The sequence below is a fragment of the Heterodontus francisci genome, chromosome 9 (assembly GCF_036365525.1).
Source record: "Heterodontus francisci isolate sHetFra1 chromosome 9, sHetFra1.hap1, whole genome shotgun sequence".
Taxonomy (NCBI): domain Eukaryota; kingdom Metazoa; phylum Chordata; class Chondrichthyes; order Heterodontiformes; family Heterodontidae; genus Heterodontus; species Heterodontus francisci.
The window spans coordinates 59,473,028-59,497,190 of NC_090379.1; positions in this window are offsets into that span (position 1 = coordinate 59,473,028).

Sequence of the window (24,163 nt, forward strand, 5' to 3'; positions counted from 1 at the left end):
ATTCTGTCCCCAAAGATGATCTTACTGCTTGGACCCAATCATAAAATACATTGTCTCCTAAAGGAATGACTAGCTATCTAAATATCAGATTACGGTTCACAAAAATGATAGTTTATAAAACAGCTTAGTTTCATGTACACATGTAGCCTCAATAGAATGTGCTTCAGCCCAAAATAAAAATCTCACTCACTGCAACTGACTGATATCATTGGAGCAACCTCTGTAAGACATTGATAGACTTTTTTGCCTCCTCGTGTTTGTATTATTTCCAATACTGGGCTTCTCTTCTGTTATTGCTCATACGCTCATTAGTTCTTTGTTACTGAAAATATGGACAATGTGGAGGAACAAAATCACATGGCACCTCAAGCTGATAGAATTGCATGGGTAAGTGTAATTTCTAAAAACTGGCTCCTCAATGTTGGTCAGTGAATTGATATTTAACCTTAGCACATTGGTTTCTTCAGATATTGCTTGAATATATTGAATAAACATTTTACCTCCCTTTGAGTTGTGTTTTAAATCTGGAAACCAATGAAATAGAAATAATAGAGTGCTCTATACCTATAGCCTGTGTTATTGCTTACATTCAGTTATGACATGACTATATTTGTCTTTTGGTGTCACTCTATGCGTTCCGATATTTCACATTAAACAGGAATGCTATGTAGGAGGTTCAGATTTGATGTCATTTGCTCAGGTTGGATATGGTCAAGCTCAATATCCTTATCCATTGACTTACCCTAAGCAAACTTGCAATTTACATACTATATTTATCAGATTAAATTGCATGGTTTCAAAGAATTATCTATGGCATTTCCCTCATTATTCAAGCATATGTGATTAATGCTTTCCATAGCTTAGCTTTGCTATCCACATGTCAAAATGCACAGCACCCACTTTTTAACCTGTCTGCTGTTCCAGGGCTGATTGATAATGACCCCTCAGTGCTCACAGGATAATGTTTCCCCTGAACACCATTAATAAGGTACCAGGTTCTGTGGTAGCATTGACACACCTGGGACACGCAATATTCACCATAAGTATATCTTAATGAAATCCCTGGACTCTCTGTGTCCCACCCACAGTGTCTATTCTTTGCTTACTTCTTTACAGAGGGTGACACCTGTGACTTCTATTGGGGAGAGAGTTGAAGCCTTTACACGCTACTGGTTCTCTACAATCTGCAAGCAGACTCCTGTACTCCCTGCATCTCTGAATACATGACCTAGTTTCAACACCACACTAATGAAATGCTTATTGAGACCTTTGTGTTTTACGTGGGTAGTTGAGCTGTTTGAGCAGATGGCTGTTTCATATTGGGGTAGACAAATTGTTTTTCATTGTGGACAACAGTTTTCTAAGGGTGCTGAAAAATAAATATCAAGACAACCCAAATAAGTTGTCAACATTTCAAAACGTTTAAGCTTACAGCCAGTAGAGGGCATAGTAGGCAAGTAATTTGCCGTCATTGTTAATCTGATTTTTTTTTAAAGAATGTTAGGTATCAGAGATTTGTGGTAACATGTCTTGCATACATTTTTCCGTGCTTGCATGTGGGTTGAAAGAAAAGCTGTGGATAGCCATCTTATTTTTAAGTTTGTGTCTGACAAGTAATTCTTATTGTACTTGCGTGGTGAAGTTTTAAATGAACAATGTTTCACAAACACAGACTATTAAACAAACAGTGTGGAATTTTAACTGGATTTAGAAGTATCTTATTTCAAACAAAATAACCATAAAGCTGTTGTTTATATAGTAGTGTAACAAATAAAATGTAGGGATTGTAAGCTGGATACAAAACTCTATTTGGGGCACTCAGTACTTGCTATCTCTTTTAATGTATTTCACATGCTTATTAGATATTTAATTCTAATGATACTAAGCTATTAAAGTGTAACAAATAATTATACACGATGAGCACCAATGGGGTATGGAATTTATCACAGGGTTCACTTCACCTGGTAAACTCATACAATTGAATCTGTTATGCATACTGTGTATGTCATTTGACATCACGTAGGTGGTGGGAACTGTTCATTTTTTCATTATGTTTTAGCTTTTTATATGCCAAGCATTGGTTTTGCTGTGTGCCTGATAGAAAACGTGATTGCCACGCCACCTTTCTTTTAGATGCTTCACGGTATCAGGTTATGTGTGTCTGGAATATGCCACTGGAACAGTGCTCCTGTGCCATTATTTCATTAAAATATCATTTTTGTTCTTATTGTGATTATAATATTGCTCTGGCATTTTCTAGAATTCTCCAGCATTGTAGACTTACACAAAAATAAACCAAATTATTAACAGTGTTTTCTGCCTTACTCTCCTAAAGGTATTGCTGACTCTTGTTAGGGCGCAGTTCTATGGAAGCCCATGGAACCATTCATCATATTTGTGTCTGTATAGTGAATATCAGCAGATTGTTGGACTGTGAATGGATCACAGATAAACACAATCCAGTCTTCATCCAATGGTCACACTCAATAGTTTCGAGCACAGATCACTGAATAGTGATTATGAGCTATCTGCCTTTTTCTCCTAGCCCAGGATTGCTGAGGCCAATTTTACCATTCCAATTGCTTGGCGTCTAACAAGGGAGTCCTACCTACATTGGTTTTATTTCTTAAGGGTATTATCCCTTTCCTAGTCTTAAATAGTGAACTACAGTGGACTTACTTCCCCATCCTGTGTTGGACTACTTGTTGATTCCTAGAAGTGACATGGTTTTCGAAGAGAAGAGGTATTGTGCATGTGAGCTATCAGGTTGGGGCCTCAGGGTTGTCAGTTCCAAACAAAGGACAAATATCACTTAGTTAATCAGTAATGCAGTGATAATGAGAGCCTCAACGAGTAGAAGGGTAGATCAGAGTAATGTAGTAGACGTAATATATTTGGATTTTCATAAGGTACCATACTCATGACTAAGATCAGAACATGTGGAGTTCGGACAAATAGCAAAATTCATAGAAAGCTGGCTAACAGAAACCAGAGATTAGGGAATAAAGGTGGAAAGTGTTGTTCACCACTTGCATAAATGATTTGGACTCAGGAACCAGAATTACTATTTCAAAATTTGCAGACAACAAGAAGTTGGGTGTGTAGTTAATACAGAGGAGACTGCAATAAAATACAGGAAGATATTAATAAACTTCCAGAATAGGAAGGCAATTGGCAAATGGACTTCAATATAGGTAAGTGTGAGTTGGTACATTTTGGTAGGAAGAATAAGGAGGCTACAAACTCTTTGGAAAATAAGTGCCTAAATGGGGTAGAGGAACAGATGGATCTGGAGGTACAGATACAGAAATCACTAAAAGTAGTGGACACAGGTTAATAAGGCCATAAAAAAGCAAACCAAGCACTGGATTTTATTTCTAGAGGGATAGTATTGAAAAGCAGAGAAGATATGTTAACCTTGTATAGAACCTTGACTAGACTACATTTGGGTTACTGTGGACAGTTCTGGTCTCCATATTATAAAAAGGATATAGAGGCTCTGGAGAAGGTGCAAAAAAGATTTACTAGAATGATACCAGAACTGAGAGGTTATACCTTCCAGGAAATAGTGACAAGGCTGGGTTACTTTTCTCTAGAAAAGTGAAGACTGAAGGATGATTTGATACCTTTAAGATTATGAAAGGGCTTGATAAGGTAGATGTAGAGAAGATGTTTCCACTTGTGTGGGAGACCAGAACTAGGGGCCATAGATATCAGATAGTCACTAGTAAATCCTAGTAGGGAATTCAGGAGAAACTTCTTTACCCACAGAGTGGCCAGAATGTGGAATTTGTTCCATTCCTAACAGCACTGTGAGTATAACTACAACAGATGGACTGCAGCTGTTCAAGAAGGCAGCTTGCCACCACCTTCTCAAGGGCAATTAGGGATGGACAACAAAGGCAAAGCTCACATCCCATGAAAGAATTTTTTTAAAAAACAAGGAGTAGTTGAGGTGACTAGCATAAATTAGTTTAAGGGAAAGCTAGATAAACACATGAGAGAGAAAGAAATTGGATTTGTTAATGGGATTAGATGAAGAAGGGTGGATCATTTAGAGCATAAACACTGGCATGGACCTGTTGGGCCGAATGGTCTGTTTTTATGCTGTAAATACTATACTAAGCAGGAAAAGGTTCAGGGAGGTGACTCCATGTATGATCAGAGGAACATTTTGAGGAGGCCATGGAGAGGGATTGCAAAGTTGAGGGAGAGGATTCAAGACTGTAGGACCAGGGCAGCTGAATTGCCTGCCATCCAAGATGGAAGAGAGAGGACGGGGTGATGAAAATGAAACCAGAGTCAGAAGAGTTGGCGATGTGTCATGGCATTTAAGTCAAATCAGGGCTGCTGAGTAGCACAAGGCCATGAACAAGGATTTTGAATTCAATATGTTGATGAACAAGGAGTCACTGGAGGTTGGCAAGGAAGGAGTAGTAGGGGAATGGAACTTAGTCCAGACCAAAATGATGGGAGCAACATTTTTACAAATTGGAGATTTAGAAAGTGAATGAAGACATCTTTGAAGATGTCAGTAAGGAAACTGAGGATGAGCACTGTTGAATTCAGCCTGAGAGAACAGCCAAGGAGTTACGTAGAATCTGGGGTTAGGTTGCAGAGTTTGTAGTTATAGCTCAGTAAGGTTGATGTTGGAGAAGATTCTGGCTCACCCACAATTTTATATCACATTTACAAATCCAAAGCTGTACTTGCTCATCTGTAGCCTAGACTCAGATGTAGTTTCATTTATCATAATCAAACCTTTTCAAAACTGCTGGTGTGCATATTTTATAAAGGCAAGATGGCACATTCCCTCCTTTAACTTTGCTACCCCTCTCCATGCCTGCAAAAGCCTCCTCAAAATTTCCCTCTGATCATACACAGTCACCTCTCTCAACTTTGGAAGTAAAATGCATAATTTCCTTTATAAGAGGTTGAAAGGTTGATTTCTAGAATACCCCTCCTACTTTGCAGTGACTTGCCATCTTTAAACATAAGGGTCAATTGCACTGTGGTGCACTCAAATTGCTGTTGTTTGTTATCTCTTTCTGATAATTGTTTTTTATACTGTTCAAAAATGTTGTAGGCTATTGTAAAACAAATTTCTTGAATCAGTTTTCAGCTACAAAGTAAGGTTTCAATTTTTTATTTTTGTAAATATGGAACAAGACAACTCTTGTTTATCTGATGTCTTTCAACAAGTTTAATTCTGTTTGTAGATTAGCACTGGAAGTAACATTTCCACTCAGTTGCAGAGCGGGCATTAAGCAGACAAGCCGCTCATTGTTTCTCCTGTTCCCAGTTTTTCTCCCCTCCACCACCCCTTGCATTAAGCCCTAGGTGGCATTCTTTACATCTGACATCACAGCACTTTCTGTGAGGTGGTTTATCTGACAGGATTTACTGTGAGACCATCTGAGGTGTGTGCAGCAGCGAGAAAGAACAAAACACTGTTGTGAGGCGGGCAGTCAGTGAGATCTGCGGCGATCGGGTGACTGCTGGGTTTTCAAGCCGTGTAACCGAAGATCATTAGAAAGCATCAAAGGAAATTAATTGGGAGGGAAACAGAAAGTGCTGCTTACATTTTTTTATCTTAGTGATCGCAAAAAACTCACTTTGAGTCCATAGGTGGTCAGTTTATTACAAAGTCCATTGCAATTTTTGAAAGCAGTATTTACTCGCGGTGCTGTGTATTTAGAGTTATATTTTAAATGATCATTGGGATAGATTTCCTCGGGCATTCTCCGTTAGCAATTGTCGTTTCCCTTTTTTAAAAAAAAACCTGCCACCAGCTGATGCACAGCAAAGGTGTGCGATGCAGGTTGTCACCGTGGTGTTTTTTTTTGGTGCATTCTATTGTGGGCCGAGTTTTTGTTTGTTTATATGGGCAATAAAAGTTAAATCCGTTGTGGAATGTAGGAGTTTTGATTCGGGTCAATCTGTAAGTTTGCTTGAATTCTCCCTCTGGCTGTGAGAGACTTTGGACCAAGAAGCCGCCTACGTGGAATAAAAGGGCTAGAGCTTTTAACTAAGCAGCATCTCCTATTTTCCAAAGTAAAGGAACACAAGCATTAAATAAATGTAGTATATCTGTGTGCTTTGCTGAGACCAGCGAGATACATTTTTGCCTGTTGCTTGTGACAATAGTTTTTAAATCCCCCAAGAAACTGGTAAGCTGATGAGATTTCCCACATTCCAACATTTCCACCACATATATATTCTATAACATTACATGAATGCATAGGTTTAAAGTCGACTGTTGTCAAGAATTTCTGGCCTGAACGCCAAAAATTATGTACTAGAAGAGCAGTGTGCTCAGAATCAAAGACCGTGTCAAATCAGTTTGCCGTAATTGTTACATTAATGGCATTTTGGGGCAGTTTCAAGAAACTGCTTCATAAGGCAGGTGACTTGTTCCAGTGCCTCTGGGTGCTCTTAGGCTGGCTACTAAATGTTGTATAAGACAGGTGTGGGCCTTCTCACATTCTTGATCGTACTCTTTCTCGCTTTTTGGAAACACATTACCTTCTGTTCGCTTCCTGACCCAGAGCAACAATACGCCATAAAGGGAGTGATGGAGCTAAGCCACCTCAATGGATCACTATAATGGTGCATCAATGCTCTGAGCTTCTGGTCCACCTACTGTCAGTTTGAATAATGGTAAACAAGCTGAAGGTAAACAGTTGGATGGATCCTGTCTTGTTCGAAAATGTTTTCAATTGAAACGGGAGTTACATGAATTAAATAAGGAAATCATGGAAATGCCAAACGATTTATCAGAATACAAAATAATTCAGAATACTAGGGAGTAACATAGCAACAGTCGACCGCTTCAGATCGTGAAACATATCCGAGGAAGGTGTGTACGGAATGATTTTGAAGGACAACTCCCATCTGCTTCTGGATGGGTTCGTCGAAATCATGGCAGTTGTTTGGTCAAAGCAATATCATGTGCTCCAAAAGATAGGTATCATTTTCAGAAATCAGGTGAAGGGCTTAACATATGAACAACAAAATTGTATGTAGTCTATATTCAGTCTCAGGAATAGAAGTAACAGTCACCGGACACAGAATTCTGTGAAATTTGCTGACACCACTGCTATGTTTGCAACAAAGACCATGCAATAGTGACTGCCCCTTTAAGACCCAGTCATTGAAGTGTGCACCAGCCAGTTGAAGCCAAGGTTGTGCACCTGGCTTTTGTTGATAAATTGCTGCAATGTTTATTGTTATAGTCTCCCTGTAAATTCCCAATATATGCAAATTGTGACTGAATGAGTTTATATTTGATGCTGTCCCGTTACTCAAAATCGGGATATCCTGGTAACCCATTACCGACGTATGAAAGGGACTCGTTTGCTTGAATAGCGCGCAGTTGGAGAATCTGATTTCAGAGACAGTTGAAAATCTCAGAAGAAACCTGTGAGAGTTTTCAATTCCTGCTTCAATAAGAAATCACGTGTTTAATAGCTGTTTATAACATTCGATTAATTTATTGTATTACTTTGTCTACTCAAGGAGATAGATGAAAAAAATCCTCTATATCATGAAATTGGTTATTTATTTTGGTTTAATAAATTTACTATATTTTATACATTAAATGTTTGTTTAGATCCTCTTCCATTTTTCAAAGACTGAAGTAAATCTTTTGAGGCATAATATTGTCCAGTGCGGAAAAGCAATTTTGTTCCTTTCCTGGGCACTTTACCATAACATTCCTTAGATAGTAAAGTAAAAAGAAAGAACAAACTTACCCAAAGTGCTATACACTCTTGAAGGTCTCCAGAATTGGAGTGATCTGAAATATGACAGGCAAAATAATCTAGGATAAGAAGGTTTAAAAAGAACCACAAAATGTAAGAGTTTAAATGAAATTATCTTTGCTAAAGTGAACTGGCAAATTAGGTTAAGGGACAGGTCAATAGAGATGCAGTGGCTAACATTTAAGGGGATATTTCAGAATACACAGAATAGATATATTCCAACGAGAAAGAGAAATTCCAAGGGCAGGACCCACCATCTGTGGTTAACTAAAAAAGTTAAAGATCGTATCCAACTTAAAGAAAAAGAATATAATTACGCAAAGATGGGTCGCAGGTCAGAAGATTGGACAGAATATAAACTTAACAAAAAATGACTAATTGATTAATAAGGAGGGAAAAATTAGAGTTTGAGAGAAAGCTAGCTAGAAATATAAAAGTAGTAAGAGTTTCTACAGACAGTTAAAAAAGAAAAGTTAACAAAGTGAGCATTGGTCCTATAGAAAGTGAGTCTGGGGAATTAATAATGGATAATAAGGAGATGGCAGATGAATTGAACAGATATTTTGCATCGATCTTCCCTATAGAGGACAAAAAGTAACACCACAAAAATAGCTGTAAATCAGGGAATGGAAGGGAGGGAGGAACTCAAGAAAAGTACAATCATGAGGGAAGTAGCACTGAGCAAATTGTTGGAGTTACAGGCTGACAAGTCCCCAGGTCCTGATGAACTTCATCCTAGGGTCTTAAAAGAAGTGGCTAGTGAGATAGTCGATGCGTTGGTTTTGATTTTCCAAAATTCTCTTGATTCGCAGAAGATTCCATTAGATTGGAAAATAGCCAATGTATCTCCATTATTCAAAAAGGGAGGGAGACAGAAAACAGGAAACTACAGGCCAGTTAACTTAACATTTGTCTTAGGGAAAATGTTAGAAGCTATTATTAAAGACGTTATAGCAGGGCACTTAGAAAAATTTAAGGTGATCAGGCAGAGTCAACATGGTTTTGTGAAAGGGAAATCATGTTTAACCAATTTATTGTAGTTCTTTGATGACATAACATGTGCTGTGGATAAAGGGAACCAGTGGATGTACTGTACTTAAATTTCCAGAAGGCATTTGACAAGGTTATTGTGGAAAATAAAAGCTCATGATGTAGGGGGTAACATATTGGCATCGATGGAAGATTGGCTAGCTAACAGGAAACAGACAGTAGGCATAAATGGGTCATTATCTGGCAAGATGCAATGAGTGATGTGCCACAAGGATCAGTGCTGGGGCCTCAACTTTTTACAATTTATGTAAATGACTTGGACAAAGGGACTGAAGTTATGGTTGCTAAATTTGCTGACGACACAAAGATAGGTAGGAAGTAAGTTGTGAAGAGGACATAAGGAGGCTACAAAGGGATATAGATAGGTTAAGGAAGTGGGCAAAGATCTGGCAAATGGAGTATAATTTGCGAAAATGGGAAATTGTCCATTTTGGCAGGAAGAATGAAAAAGAAGCATATTATCTAAATAGTGAGAGATTGCAGAGCTCTGAGATGCAGAGGGATCTGGGTGTCCTAGTGCATGAATTGCAAAAGGTTAGTATGCAGGTACAGCAAGTTATTAGGAAAGCTAATAGAATGTTAACATTATTGCGAGAGGAATTGAATACAAAAGTAGGGAGGTTATGCTTTAGTTATACAGGGCATTGGTGAGACCACATCTGGAGTACTGTGTACTGTATTGGTCTCCTTATTTAAGGAAGGATGTAAATGCTTTGAAAGCAGTTCAGAGAAGATTTACTAGACTGATACCTGGAATGGGCGGGTTGTCTTATGAAGAAAGGTTGGACAGGCTAAGCTCATATCCGCTGGAGTTAAGAAGAGTAAGAGGCGACTTGATTGAAACATATAAGATCCTGAGTAGTCTTGACAGGGTGGATGTGGAAAGGATGTTTTCTCTTGTGGGAGAATCTAGAACTCAGGGTCACATTTAAGACAGAGATGAGGATAAATTTTTTCTCTCAGAGGGTCATGAGTCTTTGGAACTCTCTTCCTCAAAAGGCGGTGGAAGTAGAGTCTTTGAATATTTTTAAAGCAGAGGTAGATAGATTCTTGATAAGCAAGGGGGTGAAAGGTTATTGGGGGGGTAGGCAGGAATGTAGAGTTGAGGTCACCACCAGACCAGCCATGATCTTGTTGAATGGCAGAGCAGGCTCGAGGGGCCAAGTGGCCTACTCCTGCTCCTAATTCCTATGTTTGTATGTTAGTAGCTTTTAACATTTCTTAGACTGAGAATTAATGGGCAAATTGTGTGATGATGCTGTGCTTTGTTGTGAAATATAGGGCTGGATTTTACCAGCCCCCGATGTCAGGGGTCGTGGCAGGAGGGCCCAGAAAATATCTCCGGGAGAGTCCTGCAATGGGTCTTCACGCCGGGAAGGCCTTGCCCCATATTACTGGCGGCGGTGAGGCCTCGTGGTGGTTGCCCCGCTGCTCGGCGATGGGGACCTAATTAAAATATGTTAATTAATTTAAATTACATGAATAAAGACTTACCTTGTAGTGACGGCCGTCCCACTCCAATATTCCGGCCGGCTGCCGGAACTCCCGCGTCTTCAGAACACTGGTGGGGAGGGAGGAGGAGTGGAGTTTTCAGGGTGGGGGGGAGGGGGTGGAATGGCAAAAACTAATGCAATTGGTGGAGGGGATGGTGGGAAGGGGTTGAAGGTTAAAGTAAAGAAAGTTCGGCGGGGACAAGTTGGGATCGAGAGTTTACTTTTTTGGGGGAGAGGACAAAAAATAAACTAATTAGTCACTGGCAAGAGTATGGGAGGAGATTGGAACTGTGAATAAATGTTTATTTTTTTTTTAAACTGTGACTTTAAAATTTAAATGATACTGAAGGGCGTGAAGCCCTTTAAAATGGCACCGGCGGCTGCATGGTGGCACTAGACGCCGTTGTCAGGGATGAAGTCATTGGGGGTGGGCAGTCTACTCCCGCAATGTAAATGAGACGCCACACTAAATATCGTGGCGCACATCTTGCACGTGTGCCGTGCCATATTTTGGCTAGCTGGAAAAGTTCAGCCCATAATGTTTGTTTCAGTAATCCTGGAGCAACACAAGTGACATAAATAATCACTGTAAAGTAACTCTCATTGTAATGAGAGTCGGATTTATAATTTCTGTTAATCATTGCAATGTGCAGATTATCCAGTATGCATGAAACTATTATTAGCATATGTGGTTCATATTTAAAATTATATAAGTAAATACAAAATTGAACAGAGATTTTTAAAATTATGACGGGTTGTTGCTAATGAATAGGGAAATACCAATTCCTCTGGTTGGTGATTCAGTGAGGAGGGCTCATCAATTTAAAATTGCCATTAAGAGATTGAGGAAAGAGGTTAGCAGATTTATTTTTATGCAATGGATTTTTGGAGAACGTGTTGCTGTTAGATGGAGTGGTTGTAGAATAGACCATTGGAATTTTAAGGGAAAATTGAATTCATATTTGAAACAAAGGAAGATACAAAACACAGGAGAGAACAGGTAAGTGGGAGAAGCTTTGGATTTTTATCGTAAGAAGCCGGCATGGAGACAATGAGCTGAATGGCCTCCTTCTATGGTGTAAACTTTAGTGATTCTGTGGGTATTCTCTGGCAGCCTTGAATCAGGAGCAGGCAATTTACAATATGTAGAGAACAGTCAAACTATAGAAATAAAGAACTGAAAGCTAAAAGAGCGAAAGGACAAATTAGCACAGAAAGTGAAAAGTGATACCAATTGAAGCATAGCCTGGCTACTATATGAGCGCAATAAAAGTCAAATCCCCAGAAATTGGTTCGCGCCTGCCTTTGCCTGTGAGCTCAGAAGCATCCAGAAAATGGTGCATCGACACTGATGAACAAGGAGACCACACAAAATTGGTTCTCTTGATCATCAAATCACGACAGGGATGTCAGTCATACCCCATGAAGAAGTCGCTCAGAAGATGAAGATTGGCGATGTGTGCAAACTGGCTGCAGTGCTAGGATCATAGAATGGTTACAGCACAGAAGGAGGCCATTTGGCCCATCCTGTCCCTGATGGCCCTTTGCAAGGGCAATTCAGCCTGTCCCATTCCCAGTCCTTTACCTGTAGCCCTGCAAATCGTTTTCTCTTCCGGTTCTTAACCAATTCCCTTTTGAAAGGCACGATTGAATCTGTCTCCACCACACTCTCAGGCAGAGCATCCCAGTTCCTAACTACTCGCTGCATAAATATGTTTTTCCTCATGTTGCCGTTGGTTCTTTTGACATTCATCTTATATCAGTGCCCTCTGGTTCTCGTCCCTTCCACCAAAGGGAATAGTTTCTCTCTATCTACTCTGTCCAGGCCCCTCACGATTTTTAACACCTCTATCAAATCCCCTCTCAACCTCCTCTTCTCTAAGGAGAACAGCCCCAGCTTCTCTAATCTATCCATGTAACTGAAGCCCCTCATCCCTGGAACCATTCACGTAAATCTTTTCTGCACCCTCTCTAAAGCTTTCACATCTTCCTAAAGTGTGGCACCCAGAACTGGACACAATACTCCAGATGAGGCTGAACCATCATAACTTCCTTCCTCTTGTACACTATGCCTCTATTTATAAAGCCCAGCTTTACGTATACCTTTTTAACCACTTTCTGAACTTGCTCTGCCACCTTCAATGATTTGTGCACATATACCCCCAGGTCTCTCTGTTCCAGCACCCCCTTTAGAGTTGCACCCTTTATTTTATATTGCCTCTCCTCATTCTTCCCAGCAAAATGTATCACTTCACATTTCTGTGCCTTAAATTTCATCTGCCATGTGTCCACCCATTCCACCAGCCTGTCTATGTCCTCTTGAAGTTTATCACTATCCTCCTCACAGTTCACAATACTTCCAAGTTTTGTGTCATCTGAAAATTTTGAAATTGTGCCCTATACACCCAAGTCTAAGTCATTAATATATATGAAGAAAAGCAATGGTCCTTTTACTGATCCCTGGGGAACCTACAGCCTTCCTACAGCCCATTAGCTTACAAAACAACAGTGAGCACCTTCAAAAGTAAGTTGTGAACACTTTAGGATGGCCTGAGGATTTGCAATGCAAGTTCTTGCTTTACCATGTGACGTATCCCTGAACTATTCAAAGATCACTGCTAGAAACAGTGCTTCCAGCATTTCATAAGTATGTGGTAATGTCACTTATCATTTCTTAAGAAAAGGTAGAAATCCAATGGAATTGTACCAGAAGGATTTTGTTTTAGTTTATTTTTTCACCTGCCACTGTCACTGTTATTATGTTGCCAACACCATATACTGGAGACCTCATTAGATGGTAAAACTGACAATCCACAGCATTTTGCTAGTTACAGCTCCTTAAATGACACTTACTGCTGGTTGCAGCATGAAATTTATTGACAAGCTGCAGCAGGTGCCAATACAAAAAGGGTATTCCAATTTCTGTCAGTGGGAAGCAGAGACATGAGAGCTGAAAGGTAATGCTATTGCAAGTACTATTATTTCACCAAGATAGCACCATGTGCAGATGCATCATGCAGTTTGCCACTGTCTCTGTTGAAATATATGAAATATAACATGTGTGTAACATGTATCTGTAGTGTGCATATAGAACATCATTTCTGTAGAGTAAATGTTTTTATATTGCATGTGTGAAATAAGTGCACAGAATGTTCTGTATGTAGTGTAATGTTATGGCCGAGGCAGGAGGAGTGCACTGTTTATTCTAGTTCCACTTCTCCACTCACCGATACGGTCAATTATAGACTCTATGGGCTGAATTTTACTGGCCCCTCAATGCTGTGGGTCACGGCACGGGGGCCGGTAAAATGTTGTGGAAAGAGGCCTGCCTCCACCTGTAATGTCAAGAAGGGCCCGCCGCATATAACCGGCGGTGGGGGGACCTCGGTGCGGCCCCCCACCCCCGCCACCTGATGGCGGGCCCTTCATCTAAATATTCAAATGAACCTAAATTGGATGCTAATAAACTTACCTGCAGGCGGCGGACATCCCACGCTGATTTTACCGACAACGACCGCAGATCACGCGCCTTCGGAACTCCGTATGGAATTCCGAGGCATGAACCTGGTGGGGAAGGGGGGGGGAGTAAAATTTTCAGGGAAGAAGGGGTGGAGGAGTGGGAAAAACATTTTTCATTAGCTGTGGGGATGGTGGGAAGGGGTTGAAGGGCAAAGAGTGCAAGGTTTGGGGTTTAAAGTTCGGGACTGTCAAGAATGGTTTTTGTGGGGAGAGGGGAATAAATCTATTGTGTGATCATTGGCGAGGTGGAAGTGGCGCTTTTATGTGAAATTTACTGTTTTTATTAAAAATTAAATTCCTGGTCCCTTTAAAAATTAAAATTTCTGCTCAGGGCTTAAAGCCCTTGAAAGATGGTGCTGGTGCCTGTGCAGTGGTGCCGGACGCTGTTGACAGGGTGCAGCAGCCACCCACTTTACGTCATTGGGGGTGGCTGCTCCCCCCTCACTATTTAAATGAGCCCCCGCGCTAAATATCACGGGTGCACCTCGGCGGCCCTTCCGTGTTGGAAGGCCGCCGAGTTGGAAGTGCGGCGCGTGATTAAAATTCAGCCCTATTTTTCCCAGAATAAAACACACCAACCAAGTTTCTTTAAGAAACAACAAAATTATCAGTTTTTTACAAAACAAGTCTTAACCAGTAATGAAGTAAAGCATAAATACACAGATTGAAATATTAAAGTTCCATTTTTACCTTAGCCCCTTACGCTCACATACGCACATACACTGGTTAACCAGAAATCTATTTTTCTTTTCTTTCCTTTTGGATGTGAATTAGTGGATGGTGTGATGGGGAAGGGAACTGTCAAGGAACAGGCTACATTTTCCAGTGGAACCAGAAAGCAACATGAGGAGAATGGAGTTCAAACTGCTTTGCTCCATGTCTGCTTGTTAACATTCTTTTCCGAACTACTCACTGCTTCTATCTTCCTCATCCCCTCTATCATCCTCTCTTCCCCCATCTCCTTCTATCTCTTCACCTGATTGCTCCCATCCCCACCGCTTCATTCCTCTATTTCTCTACTGTCATTTCACCTCCCCATGGTTCTGCTCCTCTAATGCCACTTTTTTTGTCTGTTGCACAACATTCCTCTTTGCCTTCTTATTATCTGGCTGTGCCCCAGTAAAAAGCATGAAAGAGTGTGATCTGGGCATTCCAATGCCTACATTTCTAAAGGTACAAGAGCTATGTCATGAGGTGATAGCTAGAGTAAATAGGGTGTTGGGGTGCATTCCTAGGGCAATTGCATATAAGACAAGGCATACTATTTTGTTCTTGTACTATACCTTGGTCAGACCTTGCTTGGAACACAGTGTCCAGTTTTAGTCTCCTCACATGTTGGGTGCTATTGAGACTTTGGAAAGGTTGTGGAGGATGGCCAGTAGACTAATTCCCAGTATGAAGCGTATTGGTTATCAAGGCTAAAGAAATTGTGACTCTATACTTTAGAGAAGTGCACACTTAAGAGTGATCTGATTGAGGTTATTAAGATAATGAAGGAATTAGATTGTGTTCCAGTTGACAGTTTGTTCCAATTAAATAGGTTAAGGAGGACCAGGGGTCACAAGTTTAAGTTGTAGAATGCCAGATCTACGTTAGACATCAAGAGTGGTTCTTTTCCTAGAGAATAGTGGATTTCTGCAGCAGGCTACTGTTTCGTGCAGTAGATCCCAATTTGCCGAATTCCTTCAAGCAACAGCAGGACCTGTTTCTGGCTGGGGCTGACATCACTTCTCACTGGTACTGACGGGAATTCAGAGCCAGAACGATCGCCTGAACTAATTTTGGTTGTCTAGAGGGGTCAGAGAGGAATTTCCCAGATTACTTGCTCCCAAGTTGCCTGGGTTTTTATTTTTTTTTTGCCTCTTCTGGAAGATCACATAGTTTTCAGTGGGATGGAGAGTGTATATATTGCTGCACACAAGTTATCACAATTGTGTGGAACAGGCTGGATGGACCAGAGGGTCTTTACCTGTCCATCAATGTTGGAATGTATCTGGGAGGAGTGACAGGGGCTGTTGGTACTGGCAGCAGTTGGATACACTGGAAGTGGGGTGTTGGAGTATAGGGGCAGATGTAAGATCATTAATATTTTATATGATGCATGAGCTATGTCACAGGCTGATTAATCATAAGGTACTATTTGTATTTAGACCATTACCATAAGCAAGAATCAACAACAATTTGCATTTAAATAATGCCTTTAATGTAGGAAAACATGCCAAGGCACTTCACAGAAGTGTAATTAGACAACAATCGACATTGAACCAAAAATATTAGGAGAGGTGACTTGATGAATGGTCAAAGAGGTGGGTTTTAAAGAGGGTCTTAAGGAAAGATAGAGAGATAGAGAGACAGAGAGGGCTAGGGAGGGATTCTAGAACTTAGGGTTAAAATAGCTAATGAAACAGTAACCAATGGCAGGGCGAAGGGACTGGGCAATGCACAAGAGGCCAGAGTTGGAGAAAATCTGTTGGAGTTCACTGAGGGTTGTAGGCTGGAGAGGTTTACAGAGATAGGGAGACAAGGATGAAAAATGTTAAATTAGAGTTGTGATGAAACATAGGTATAATAGGTCTAATTAAGTAGAATTTAGATATAATTAATACATTATACCTTTAATTAAAGGTTGAATAAATGGTCAAGTTTTCAAGACTCACTGAAATTCCCTTATAAGAGCAGAGTTAAAAATCCATAAACATCCCTGTTACAATAGAATGTGAACCAGAAACACCTTTTAAGTTAAAAAAATCCATTCCAAGTTCTCTGTTACAATGGAATTCGAAGATGAAACACACCGAGACATCCTATGTGAGGTCAGTACTGATAACTATAAATTGAATTAGTTGATAGTGTTAGTGATATACACAGACTGACCTAAGAGGATGGTACAAGGTACCTTAAAAGGACAATTACAGATGATAAATCACAAATTGGAATGGTACTTGCAAAAACAGATGCCAAGTAAACCCAATTGCAAACATTTTGACCAGATAAAAGCTCACAACTTCATGAGAAGGGAATTTTCAGCAAATAAATTAAGTGGGAATGGTAGCTAATGATATTACCATATATGGGTAACAAAAGCAGGAAAAACACACACAGAAAGTAACACCTACATTCCAAAAGATGAGATGATAGATTAGAAACAGTACAAACATAAGAGTGCTGAATCGAAAAAACAGAAGTATTGAATTCCTCATCAATGCTTCTCAACCATGGGTAAGAAAGGCTGACTGCATGACAAGAGAATTCTGCTCTTAAAAGAGAATGTTTTGTCTTGTTAAGCAGGAGGTTTATTCAGGGAATTTAAGGTAACAGTTTATTTTGAATTTTGATGGATATTCTAAGATATTTTGCTGTACCATTGTCAAGGTAGAATTTTTGGATTCGATTTTAGAAATAAGATTATGTCTTACACCTCTTAGACCCGGGTTCAATTCTGGGTACTGCCTGTGCGGAGTTTGCAAGTTCTCCCTGTGTCTGCGTGGGTTTTCTCCAGGTGCTCCGGTTTCCTCCCACAAGCCAAAAGACTTGCAGGTTGGTAGGTAAATTGGCCATTATAAATTGCCCCTAGTATAGGTAGGTGGTAGGGATATATAGGGACAGGTGGGGATGTGGTAGGAATATGGGATTAGTGTAGGATTAGTATAAATGGGTGGTTGATGGTCGGCACAGACTCAGTGGGGCCGAAGGGCCTGTTTCAGTGCTGTATCTCTAAAACTAAAAAACTAAAAACTAATCTTTGATATTGTAGTATACTTAGCCACTTAAAGTGTATTGCATGTTCAATTCTTTAATAAATATATAAAAGTTAATAAATCATCTCATGTAGCATTCTGTATACAACTACAAGAACTGGGATATTTATGTCTTAGCTATAATTATTAAGAATAGGCTATCCGAAAGATAGTAATACTTTCTGTTAGTTTTTTTTCTTTGAGGGAAGACTAGTTCAGTTCTTCAGACCCAAACAAGTGTCTATAGGAATCTGTCTAGTTTGAACTTAATTAAAGGAGACTCATAGGGATGTACACTTGATTTGGTTTAGTCCCTATAAGGGGTTAAAGTCATAAATCACTTCAGTGGATTGAAATCAATGTAAGTCAGTGAACACATGTGTGATGGGTGACCAGGACTTGGTATGGGTTGGGATATGGGCAGCAGAGTTTTGGATTATCTGTTATGGAGGCTGGCCTGGAGAGTTTTAGAATAGTTGAATTTGGAAATGACAAATGCATGGATGAGAGTTTGGGCAGCCAATAGACTGAGGCAGGGATGGAGGTGGGCACTGTTATGGAGGTAGAAGTAAGGGGTCATTGTGATGAAGAGAATATCAACGGATACAAGTCCTGGATAGTCAGAAGTTATATAACCACAGAATGTGAAAGGCCATTTATACCAAATACCAAGTTATTTCTAATAGACCATTTATAATTTCCACTCTCACTAATTATTTTAAATCTCATTAGTATTGACAGGCAGAGAGATCTGGGCGTACAGGTCCACAGGTCACTGAAAGTGGCAACGCAGGTGGATAAGGTAGTCAAGAAGGCATACGGCATGCTTGCCTTCATCGGTCGGGGCATAGAGTATAAAAATTGGCAAGTCATGCTGTAGCTATAGAGAACCTTAGTTAGGCCACACTTGGAATATTGCGTGCAATTCTGGTCGCCACACTACCAGAAGGATGTGGAGGCTTTGGAGAGGGTACAGAAGAGGTTTACCAGGATGTTGCCTGGTCTGGAGGGTATTAGCTATGAGAAGAGGTTGGATAAACTCAGATTGTTTTCACTGGTTCGACGGAGGTGGAGGGGCGACATGATAGAGGTTTACAAAGTTACGAGGGACATGGACAGAGTGGATAGTCAGAAGCTTTTTCCCATGGTGGCAGAGTCAGTTACTAGGGGACATAGGTTTAAGGTGCGAGGGGCGAAGTTTAGAGGGGATGTGCGAGGCAAGTTCTTTACACAGAGGGTGGTGAGTGCCTGGAAATTGCTGCAGGGGGAGGTGGTGGAAGCAGGTACAATAGCGACGTTTAAGAGGCATCTTGACAAATTCATGAATAGGTTGGGAATAGAGAGATAAGGACCCTGGAAGTGCAGAAGGTTTTAGTTTAGACAGGCATCAAGATCGGTGCAGGCTTGGAGGGCCGAATGGCCTGTTCCTGTGCTGTACTGTTCTTTGTTCTCTTTGTTCTTTGAGGCAGATGAAGAACTGTGAAATTTCATCCTGACTCTTGAAGGCAAAATGTGATAAGAATATTTATCTCATTTACTGTTACAACATGGAGTGCTATTTGTGTTCCTCAATAATATCCTTTGGAGATAAAGGCCTGGAAATCCACATCTCCAACCAGCTGTGAGAATTTGGCAGTGTTGGCCACCAAAAATATGAACATTATTCTGTGCGTGACCTGTCTGTGTAAGGAACTGTTTCATAGCTGCTTATATACACAACGCACCTTCTGAACAAAATTATAGTTTTGATTCTGCTGAATTTAAACAATAAAGTTATTTTTAATGCAGAAAGCACATTCCTTCTATTTTGTGAGGAGTAGTCACGGTAGTACACATACAGATCAAAGAAAAAAAAAGCCACCATCGCACACAAGCCACTTAATGCATGAAAGCGTAATCAGCACTTTGAGGAGTAATGTAGTGCTCGGAAGCTTTTGGGTTTAAAAATAAAAGCATCAAAGTTTTAATGGAAGTCTGTTTGGATCAATGTATCATAAAGAGCATCCAAAACTGCTTAGGAGATCCTTCAGTAGAAATGAGAATGGATCTTCAGGATTTAGTCTGTAAAGCCTGCCGGTTTTGACCTTACGCGGTCTCATATTAAGTCTGCTGTAAGTCTATGAAAGCAGTTTTTTGTTTGGTTAATGCGTGGGATTGCGGCCACCATTAGACAGTACTGTTCAACTGATGCTGCCACAAAACTTTAGTGTGCATATAATTGACTGATAAGACTACAGCATCAAATGGCTAAGGGACAGCTATCACAGAATTTGAAGATTTGTTCTTCTTTGCATTTCATTTACATCTCAAGCCACATTGGAGATACAGTTGAACAAAGCTGCGGCTTAAACAGTGATTAGATCTGAGTGGCTTGGATTTTCACTGAAATTGCTACGTTTTTATCCCATGTATTCAGAGAACGGGTGAAAAATGATACCTTGGGTAAATATTATTTAGTGAAGCAGTTTTAGTGCATTAAAATCTGTCAAAATATGGTATTAGTCAAAAGCCTTTGGCACTATTAGTGTCAAGGGTTAGATGAAAATAAAGCCTGGAATAGGCCAGGATCCAGCAGCACAGCTTTGATAAGAAAACCTCAAACCTAGGCCTGCTCCAGCCAGTTACCTTTGCCACAACAGAAGCCTGATGTCCACGAGGACAATTAATGCTTTCATTAATCCCCCAATCTGTAGAAGATTTCAAAAGGAGCATCGTTTTGTTTGATACAAAGGAATTGTTTCTAGATTCTGAATGGCATCACCTTGATACAATATTGGGTCAGTTACACTCATTTTAAATTCTGCATCTCAGAACCAAGCAGTGTGCAATGGGATTTATAGATTCTCAGTTACAGGCTCTCTTTTTGAATACAGCATTGCAAATAATGTATTGGATTCAAAGAATTATGGTATGTGCATTATTTACTCGTAGCAAAATAATAACAGGAATATATAATATTGGGCAAACTGGAAAAGTCAGAAAAGAAATCATTTCCTCTCACTAGAAGAAAAACAAAATCCATTGTCGTGAATAGTATTTTTATTTTTAAAAACATTATTAAAAGATAATAGAGAAAAGAAAAAATAGACCCTATAAATAAGTTTGAAATATTTCAGATGTGTTTTTTTACAAAAAAAAATCAAAAGACAACATGAAAGCATTTTTTTTTACTTAAACCTGTAGCAATTTTAAATATATTCTTTAATCATCTAAATAATAGCTTAGAAAACTGCATTCAAAACTATAAAAACACCAGGCTCCATTTCATGCAGCTAATTTATGTAAATAGAATATTTTTAGTTAAATCAGGTACAAGGTTAACTAGTTTAGAATGATCTATACAAACACATTAACTAGAAACCGTATACCATTATCTCCTACGACCTTATTAGTGAAAGTCACTTTAAGAAGGGTGGCTGAAATACCTTTTGCTGAACATTAGGTGATCATCACACTTAAGCAGCAACATTGTAACATTAAGCATATAACAGTCAAGTCACTCTGAGTCATAAAGCTCTGGAGTGCATTCCTTTTACAGAAGGAGAGAATCATTATCTGAGAAGCATACCCAAAAATTGAAGCAATTTCAGAATAAATCGTAATATCATACCTTGCCATGAACACACAGCTTGAATTCCTAACATTAGAAGCCACAGGGGATGCAGTTCTTTAACTTAACATATTCATCTGCAAAAGGTAAAGACTGAACATTCATATCAATTGCATTTGTTCCAAATATTAAGCAATATGACATGCAAGAAACATATAATTTTAGGGGTGATAATTACATTGTTTATTGGTATATTTGTGGATTAAATTCTGGTCCTATCTGTGCTGCATAATTATTACAACCTTTCAAATGAAATTACTTTGAAATTTTAGCATTTCCATATCTGGTGGAAAATTGTGTATTTATTTCTGGTGCAAAAATGTTTGTGGCTTAAGTGTAATTTCTAGATTCTTTAAATACTTAATATTACTAAGCTTCCTTACATAAGGGAATAAATAAACCAACAGAAAAACTGTCAGCAGAATTTATAACCCATTTTTAAAAATATATATATTTAAATCACTGTATAAATTATTTTGCTTATTACTTCTTATTCCTCTTCATTCCTTGTCTTCACTTTTTTTGCTCAAGATCTGACGGATGGAATAATTCTAAATTGTAACCTGCAGCATTTTCCATTTTATGGTTCTTTTATTCTGGTAAAATTTGCAGCAATGGCTACAGAAAAATAGTTGTGACGTTAAGCCAACAACAACATGCCTGTAAATGGACAGCAATAAGTAAAATGGGAACCATGCCTCAGCCTTCAGGAGAGGAAAAGAGAAGTGAGATGGGGCACGAGGAGCTGATCCTTCTGCATAAACAACAGGAAGAGTGAATCACTCAATACCACAGCTGAAAGTGCATTTGAAATGTATCTGAAATGATTAGAATTTAGATTATTGAAAAGGGGAAGACCATGCAAGTTCCTGATTTGCTAACATTCAATTCGATTCACAAAAAAGTAGAATGTTCAAAGTAACCTAGTTGCAACAGCAGAGAACTGCTATAAATAAAAATCATCCAAAGAAGAGTTTTGCCACTAGCTCATGTCACTGAATTGAAAGAGTGCAGATTAACAATTTTGAGTATTGGACATCTTTTGCAACTTGCATATTTGTTAACTTCCAAAAATGCAAGGAATGCAAGTAAACAGGATAATTGAAAACATTTATTTCAGTATTAATAATTACAGTCCTTAAGGAACATTGTATGGATTTTATTATTTCTTTGTCAAACAACCTAATAGTTAGTTTCACATCATTTTCTGAAGCAGACTTAATAGGGAAACAATAATAACCTCTCTTATAGCATGGTCCTGGGGAGTCAGACATTTAGTATTTTGTAATGAAGTGTACATTATAGTGAATATCTCTCAACATACCTTTTAATGGAACATGAACAATTAGGAATCAAAATGTAATCTAATAGTTAGATTGCACCCTAACTAGAAGTCTTATAAAGAGAGTGCGCTACACAATTCCATTTTTAAAAACTAAAAACAGCAGTAGTTAAAGATTGAATATCTTTCAGAAAAACTGTCAAGAAAATTTCTGAAATGTTTTGGGCCACTCTATACATCATTTAAGGGAGCTGCACAATAGGCATTTCCATTTTCTATAAGCTTGATTGGTTTATTTTTTAGTGGTTTGAAAGTAACAAAAGATTGAATATGAAAACAGAAAATCCTTCTGGTTGTTAATACACTGGTAAGAATTATTATATTGCACGGTCACTTTTACAACTCCTTTGGTTTGACATTTACTTATTGAAAGTTCTGCCTGTAATCCTTTCTTTCAAAAAGGGTATTAGCTCTAGAAAAGCATGCTAGCCAGTAAAGTTGCCCTCCTCTGTAACTCAATGTCAAAATATTGTGCTCACAGCACTTACATATAAATGTTGCTAATTGTGATTTGCTGTCCTTTATTACCATGGCCTGATTTCTTTTCACCAAACTAAAATTGTTTCACAGGGAGAGTTTCTCATTAATAAGGAATAGACAGAAGCACAATTCAAATGCAATTGGAAATGCAGATTTATTTTGGCAATATATTCATTTGTACCACTACAAGTATCCTTTGCTCCTACTTTTGATGCTTTTTGGTTCAGTGAGGGAAACAACTTCTCTTTGTTGCAACTGGTTCCAAATGAAAACATTTTTCTGTAAATCGGCAAAATAACATTTTGTTTGTTTCAAGGATTTCAGGATCATAAAAGTATCCCGACCTGGTGTTGCAGAATGCTAGGAATGACAAACCTAACAAAATAGTAACTTTTAGATTTATCAGTAAGTAAGATGGTTGTTTGATCTTGTTACTAGCATTGTGAGTTAAAATGGACACAAGTCAAAAGATGTGTTTATTTTAATCTGCCTTTTGGAATGGAATTCTGAAAAATCACAAAACACAGCTTTTAATTAAACAAGCCTTCGATGCTCAGAGTTATGGTCAACATTTTGAACCGATGCAGATGGTTCAGATAGATTAAGGACTAAATCCTCCTCAACCCAGCTCCAGCAGATGGACAGTAGGGTGTCTGAGAAAGATCACAATAAATGGTCTCCCTTTAACTGAGATCCATATATCCTCTCAGATACTTTGATCAACTGAGCAAATGAAGTAAAAATATTTTAACATTATCAAATTTCTGAAATTTAATAGTTCTTAATGTAGCATGGAATTGTTCAAAATGGCAATCATGACGAGAACCTATTGAAGTACAAATGTGTCCTTTCATTTAATTTTATTATATTTGTCAATTTTATGCAATTTTTAAAACATCCCGTTTCAGGATGACAGCTGCCTTTATTTTCATTTATATTACTTTGGAAAATTAAAATGCATTCAATTCTTTTCTATAAATTCAAAAGATCATCACCTGGTCAACAATGTCTATACTATTTGTTTTTAAAGGGGAGGCATAATATATAATAAAAATCAATAATTAAACCTAATAGAAAAAGAGCAAGCACTGTAATCCAATAATATTTTCCATATTTTGCAGTCAGTGGTGAACGAACAGTCCCTGGCGTTCTTTACACTTACAGCTCAC